Source organism: Ailuropoda melanoleuca, unplaced genomic scaffold, assembly GCF_002007445.2.
Source record: "Ailuropoda melanoleuca isolate Jingjing unplaced genomic scaffold, ASM200744v2 unplaced-scaffold8390, whole genome shotgun sequence".
Taxonomy (NCBI): Eukaryota; Metazoa; Chordata; class Mammalia; order Carnivora; family Ursidae; genus Ailuropoda; species Ailuropoda melanoleuca.
Window position 1 is genome coordinate 1 of NW_023253759.1, and position 7,387 is coordinate 7,387.

The following is a 7,387-nucleotide window of genomic DNA, read 5'->3' on the forward strand; positions in this document are numbered from 1 at the left end:
ATACGTGATCAGAAGAGAAGCTCATCTCCTTTGAGGCCTGCATCACCCAGATGTTCTTCCTGCACCTCTTTTTCTACACCGAGATCTTTCTCCTCACTGTCATGGCCTACGATAGGTACGTGGTCATTTGCAAACCCCTGCGGCACATGACAGTGATGAACTGGAAAGTATGTGTGCTGCTGGCTGTGGACCTCTGGACGGGGGGCACCAACCACTCCATATAGCTGACCTCCCTCACCATCAAGCTAACCCACTGTGGTCCTGATGAGATTGACAGCTTCTTCTGGGANAACATCCTCATTGTCATAACTATTATCTATGACCGCCGGCTCCATACCCCTATGTATTTCTTCCTCAATACCCTATCTTTTATTGATGTCTGCCACTCCATGGTCACTGTCCCCAAGATGCTCAGAGATACGTGATCAGAAGAGAAGCTCATCTCCTTTGAGGCCTGCATCACCCAGATGTTCTTCCTGCACCTCTTTTTCTACACCGAGATCTTTCTCCTCACTGTCATGGCCTACGATAGGTACGTGGTCATTTGCAAACCCCTGCGGCACATGACAGTGATGAACTGGAAAGTATGTGTGCTGCTGGCTGTGGACCTCTGGACGGGGGGCACCAACCACTCCATATAGCTGACCTCCCTCACCATCAAGCTACCCCCCTGTGGTCCTGATGAGATTGACAGCTTCTTCTGGGACGTGCCTCAGGTGACCAAACTGGCCTGCACGGACACCCACATCATTGAAATCCTCATCATCTCCAACAGTGGGCTGATCTCAGTGGTCTGTTTTGTGATCCTCGTGGTGTCCCATGTGGTCATCCTGGTGAGCTTAAGGCAGCAGACCTTCCAAGGCAGGCGGAAGGCCTTATCCACCTGTGCAGCACACCTCACCATTGTCACTCTTCCTGGGACAATGCATCTTCATCTATTCCCGTCCATCCACCAGCCTCCCGGAGGACAAGGTGGTGGCTGTGTTTCTTCACCGCAGTGACCCCTCTGCGGAACCCCATCATCTGTACTCTCAGGAATGAAGACATGAAGAATGCCTTGAACAAGTTCATGGGGAGGTTGGAGCGGAGAGGGAAAAAATGACAATGTCTAGGCTTTTAAGAGACCTGGTGCTCCACATCCAAGAAACACCTTAAAAAGAATAAGTCCCCTAATATTTATCGGGCTTTGTAACTTAGAAATTCTCTTCGGTCCAATATTTCACAATCATACCACTAGCTGTGATTTTCAGGATCTTCCATATGCTAGAAATTGTTCTAGGCACTCTGTAATTGTTCTAGGCACTCTGTATTTACTCCATGCCCACAGCCACTTGAGAGGTAGATTTTATGCTTGTTTACAATGATGGAACGAAAGCTCAGAGAGAGCCAAGGGCATGCCCAAGGTCACCCAGCTAGAAAGTGCTGGAAGCAGGCTATTAAGCCAAGTGCATCAACAGAAGCTCATGCTAATTTCACTACACCGTGTCGCCTCTCCAGGCTGTTGTCTTAGGGTGGTAACTAATGTTGAAATGAACCTTTAGATTGCTGGGCAGCACTTGACTACATCATTCACTCAGATGCTTGCCTAAATGGCAGACCAAGTGAGTTTGCTTATGACTTCAGTCATGTAGAAAGAAGACTTGAGTCACTGAAGGTACTGATATCCTCAAGCGGTCAGGAAAAATCTTCCATCAGAGCAATGAAATGGGGATATCTTACTATTCATTCATTTGACAAATTTTTACCAAGCACCTATTATGGGTTAAGGACCAGGCATACAGTAACACACACACACACACACACACACAGACACAATAGTCTCTCCTTTATGTAGTTTAGAGTCTAGTAAAAATAGGAAAAAAAATATAAACAAATACATTTAATTACAGATCATAACAAATCCTGTAAAAAAAAAAACACATACACTGAATGTTGATAGAGAGTTTCAGAAAAGACTGTCTTCAGAGTGGGGAGGCAAAGAGGGTCTTTGACAATTGACATAGAATCTAAGATCGGAAAGATAAAGAGGAGGCCTGCATGAAAAAAGACAGGTGATCGGGGCGCCTGGGTGGCACAGCGGTTAAGCATCTGCCTTCGGCTCAGGGCGTGATCCCGGCGTTATGGGATCGAGCCCCACATCAGGCTCCTCCACTATGAGCCTGCTTCTTCCTCTCCCACTCCCCCTGCTTGTGTTCCCTCTCTCGCTGGCTGTCTCTATCTCTGTCGAATAAATAAATAAAAAAATCTTTAAAAAAAAAAAAGAAAAAAGACAGGTGATGAACATTCTAGGCAGAGGAAATGGCAGGTGTTGGGAAAGACCCTGGCTTCGTCCAAGCATAGAAAGAGTAGTGTGGTTACAGCTTAGATCCTAAGGCAGAGAATGGTGAGAGATGACGATGAAGAGGTCAAAAGAATACGTTCACGTCCTCTCAAGGGTCAACCAACTTTAAAATGGTGCCAAGATAAGGCAAGGTGGAAGGAAGTCTTTTAAAGTGGTACTGGATCATCTAGGTAGATGGCAAAAATAAATCTCAACCCTCATCTCACGCAATGTGTGAAAGGAAACTTAAGATGGATCACAAACCTAAAATTTAAAGCTGAACTGTAAAATTTCTAAAAGAAACTAGGAGAAAATCTTCAAGACTTCGGGGGAGGTAAAGATTTCTTAGGACACAAAAGGCTCCAATCTTAAAAATAAAAGAATGATAAATAAGACTTAATCCAAATATACACTTCTGCTCTTCAAAATATATCATTCAGAAAATAAACAGCAAACCACAGCATGAGAAAAAATATTAGCAAGACATATATCCAACAAAGATCTTGTACCCAGAATATACAAAGAATACTTTGTTTACTCTTACAACAAAATGACAAGAAGAAAAAACTAATAATAATAAATGAGCAAAATATTTGAACAGACACATCACAACACAAGATATAGGAAAAGATAATAAGCAGATTAAAAGATTCTCAGCATCATCAGTAATTAGGGAAATGAAGAGTAAACCACAGGAATTTTAGGCCTCACTAGAAGGCCTAAAATTAAATATTGACAATAACAGTTACTGGATGTCAAACTCTTCTACTTCTGATGAGAACATAAAATCATACAACCACTTTGGAGGCGCCTGGCTGACTCAGTCAGTGGAGCGTGAGACTCTTCATCTCAGGGTCATGAGTTCGAGCCCCACATCATGGGTAGAGTTTATTTAAAGATAAACAACTCCAAAAATCATACAGCCACTTGGAAAAATAGCCTTTTAGTTTTTTATGAGCTGAACATACACTTAATATATGATCCAAGAATTCTACTCCTAGGTATTTATCCAGGAGAAATGAAGACCTGTCGCCAAAATAACCTGTAAGTAAACATTTATATCTACTTTATTCACAACTCCCAAAAACTGGAAACAACCAAATGTCCATCAGTAAATGACTAGAAAAATCTGTGGCATACCCATACCAGGAGATATTATTCAACAATAAGAAGAAACAAACTGGTAATACCTACAAAAGACGTAGGTTAATCTCAGACACAGCATGCAGAGCTAAAGAAGTCAGGCACAGAAAAGTTCGTACTGTATGATTCAATGTATATGAAGCTCTAGGAAAGACACATCTAATTCATAGCAACAAAAATCAGATGTTTGCATGCTTGGCTGGACATAGAGGGATTGGCTGGGAAGGGACTGAAGAAACTCTCTGGGTGATGGAAATTCCCTATATCTTGACTGGAGACATGGTTATGTGTGTGTATATATACATTTGTCAAAATTTCTCAAACTGTCCAATTAAAATGCCTGCATTTTATGGAACTAAATTCTATACCAATAAACCTTATTTTACAGTAAGTTCTTTATACATTTCCACCTTGATTTTATCCAAGTATTATGAAAAATACAAAATAGATGCAAGAATGAGGAATCACGTTCAAAGTAACAGTAAATTCACTGTAAATCATTGACGGCTTAAATAAACACCTTGAATCTACATTGAAAGGCAAAATTAAAACCACTTTAATTTATAGAACCTAAGTGTGATATCGCTTACCAGAGGAAATAATCCACAGAATCCACAAATCAAGAAAATACGTTCTCTTACAATTGTACCTGTTCCTGAAACTCAGACCGTGCCCCAAATTGTGATCTTTTACTAGTGAAACCAGAAGACTTCTTTAAAGTTTTCCAGATTCTTTTTTTTTCAGATTTTATTTATTTATTGGAGAGAGTGAGAGAGCACGAGTGGGGTGAGGGGCAGAGGGAGAAGCAGACTCCCGTCTGAGCAGGGAGCTCCACTCCAGGCTCCATCCTGGGACTCCGGGATCGTGACCTGAACCGAAGGCAGACACTTAACTGAGTGAGCCACCGAGGAAGCCCCAGATTCTTTTTCCTTTAGGTTCCACCATGATCGTTTCCTTTATGTAAGTAAAAGTTAATAAGTCCTTCCCTTTAAAAAGAAGTTCTGCTCTGTGCCATTTGATCTACTGACTCTGTTGTTTTACTTCCACTGTCTTGTTAAAGATATGGCCATAATTATACTTATGACTCCAAATCCATTGTGTGCCTGACTTCATAAAAAACCTGTTTCTGTGTGAGATGCTTGATGGCACTTTTTACCTCCTCCTTCCTCAAGGTGTAAATAAGGGGATTTAGCTGAGGGGTGACCGCCGTGTAGAAGACGGACACCACCTTGTCCACAGAGAAGCTGGTGTCTGCCCGAATGTAGAGGAAGATACATGGTCCGAAGAAGAAGCCAACCACCATGAAGTGGGCTGAGTAGGTAGACAGGGCTTTCCGGCCCCCCTCAGCTGACTGTTTTTGAAGAGAAACCAGGATGACCGTGTGAGAGGTGACTAAAGCCGGGAAACAGGTGAGGGAGACCGTTCCACTGTTAGACACAATGAGCATTCCCGTGAGGTACGTATCTGTGCACGCCAGCTTGATGACAGAGGGCACGTCGCAGAAATAGCTATCAATAATGTTAGGGCCAGAGTAAGGTAGACGAATGGTCAGGAAGTTCTGCGCCAGAGAGTGAACAGTACCCCCCAACCAGAGAGCAAACACGAGCTGTACACAGACCTGATGTTCATCACATTGGGATAGTGCAGCAGAGCACAGATGGCTCCATGATGGTCAGCAGAAAGATCTCAGCACAAGCAAACAGATGTAGAAAGAACAGCTGTGTGATGCAGTTGTCAAAGGAAATCATCTTTCTCTCCAAAAGCAAGCCCTCTAGCATCTTGGGCACAGTGACAGATGAGTGGCAGATGTCAATAAAGGATAGATTGCTCAGGAAAAAGTACATGGGGGTATGGAGACACAGACTAAAAACTATAGCAACTATGATGAGAGTGTTCCCCAAAAGGGTCAGTACATATGTGATGGAGAATGCTACAGAAAATAGTACCTCCAGCACCCAGTTCTCAGTGAGTCCCAAGGAGACAAATTCAATCACTCTTGTTTGATTTAGAGCATCCATCCAATGAATTGTCAAAGGGCCTTGTGGCGGGGGGGGGGAGACATGAAAGCTAATTTAGCTTTAATATTACAGGACCGGAACTCACTGAAGTGATTCTACATTCCATTATGAATTGCTTATTTATTATCAGGGCATATAAAATAGAAGAGCAACCCAATAGCGACTGTTACAATGCACCCATTACGTACCAGGAGCTGTTCCCAGCATTTTATATACACATTTCTATTAACCACAACTGCACCGTAGCACAGGCATTACTATTCCCTGCTTTCAGATGAGATACATGAATCAGGCAAGAATAAGTTAAGTTGCCAAAACTCTTAGCCACTAGTTAGCTGACTTTTTCATTTCGGTCTAACCCACAGATAACACCAAATTAATCTTCCAAAATATGACTCCCAACTAAAGTCTTTCACCATTTCACTCTTCCTATCAAATTAAATGTACATCCAAAGCCTGCAACAGGCTAATACCTATTTATTTTTCCAGTCTGGAATCCTCCTTTTTCCCCTACGTACTCCTCTCTCCAAGCAGGTTGGTTACTGTTTCCGCTATGTTACACCCACCTTTAAGAAAACTTTGCTTGGGACGCCTGGGTGGCACAGCCATTAAGCCTCTGCCTTTGGCTCAGGGCGTGATCCCGGCATTCTGGGAACGAGCCCCACATCAGGCTCCTCCACTAGGAGCCTGCTTCTTCCTCTCCCACTCCCCCTGCTTGTGTTCACTCTCTCGCTGGCTGTCTCTGTCAAATAAATAAATAAAATATTAAAAAAAAAGAAAAAAGAAAACTAGAAAACTTGGCTGATACAATCAAATCCTATGTCTACTCTTTCATGACTAGTTTATGTACTGAAATATTTAAAAAAAACTTCTTCCTGTTTTCCATTACATTGAAATTTTCCTAAAAAGCAATACTACTGTGGCACCTGGGTAGCTCAGTCGGTCATGTGTGTGACTCTTGGTTTTGGCTCAGGTCATGATGTCAGGGTTCTGAGATCAAGCCCCATGTCTCTCTCTCTCATTCTCTCTCTCATGAGTAACTAAATCTTTTCTTTAGAAAAGTTCTAATTCTTCATAGTATATTATGATATTATCTACCTAGCAGCCAACCAATACAAGTGGAGAAAGAAAACTACTCTGAGGCTCTTAAGTTGTTGTTGTTGCTGTTTTCTAAGGGTGGTGGGACAGAGGGGCAGAGGGGAAGGGAGAAAGAGAATCTTAAACGGGCTCCACGCCAGGGCAGAGCCTGATGTGGGGCTCAATCTCACAACCCTGAGATCAAGAAATGAGCTGAGATCAAGAGTCGGATGCTTAACCCACTGAATTACCCAGGTGCCCCTTCTCTGAGGATTTTAAAGGTGAGGATGTTTTAAGGTAAGAACCAAATAGTGTCCTCTTCTCTGTGTCCAGAGAAAGACTCAAAAGCACCTCCCTCAGATATTCCAAGGATGCAGTCCTGGTGAGTTATGTCTCAGAGAGTGACACTGGATCGGGAAGCCCAGGGGAGCAGAACTCTCATGCTTCAGCTGTACTCTGCCATTTCTTCTCCAGAACAGCCCAAATTGAATCTGTATGCTGACCTTCAGAGCTCAGGAAAGACAGGCTCTCTCTGGTGGTAATAAAGACTCCCTTACTTCCACAAACAAGCAAGGACTGAATGACTGTCTGCCAGTAGAAGAGACTCCTTCTCTCCTTGAGAGAGTGTATCTCATTCAAAATTCATTCCACAAACATTTGTGAATGCCTAGCACGCACTGTGCTAGTGATGGTATTGATCCCTTCCAACCTCAAAACTCCATAATTCTAAGACTTTTTTGATGACTAGAGAGAAGGAACAGGGGCTGTGGCAAAATCTAAAAGGGGGCAAGTCATAATCCTATACATTTTGTGGAATCATAGAGGGTGT

The 7,387-nt window shown here is 42.8% G+C and overlaps 2 pseudogenes; one reads left to right on the forward strand and one right to left on the reverse strand.

Annotated features, from left to right (window-relative positions):
• The first annotated feature begins 50 nt into the window (after positions 1-50).
• On the forward strand, positions 51-1,102 carry LOC117800846 (annotated as a pseudogene).
• A 3,439-nt stretch (positions 1,103-4,541) lies between these two features.
• LOC117800844 lies at positions 4,542-5,506 on the reverse strand (annotated as a pseudogene).
• Positions 5,507-7,387: the final 1,881 nt, after the last annotated feature.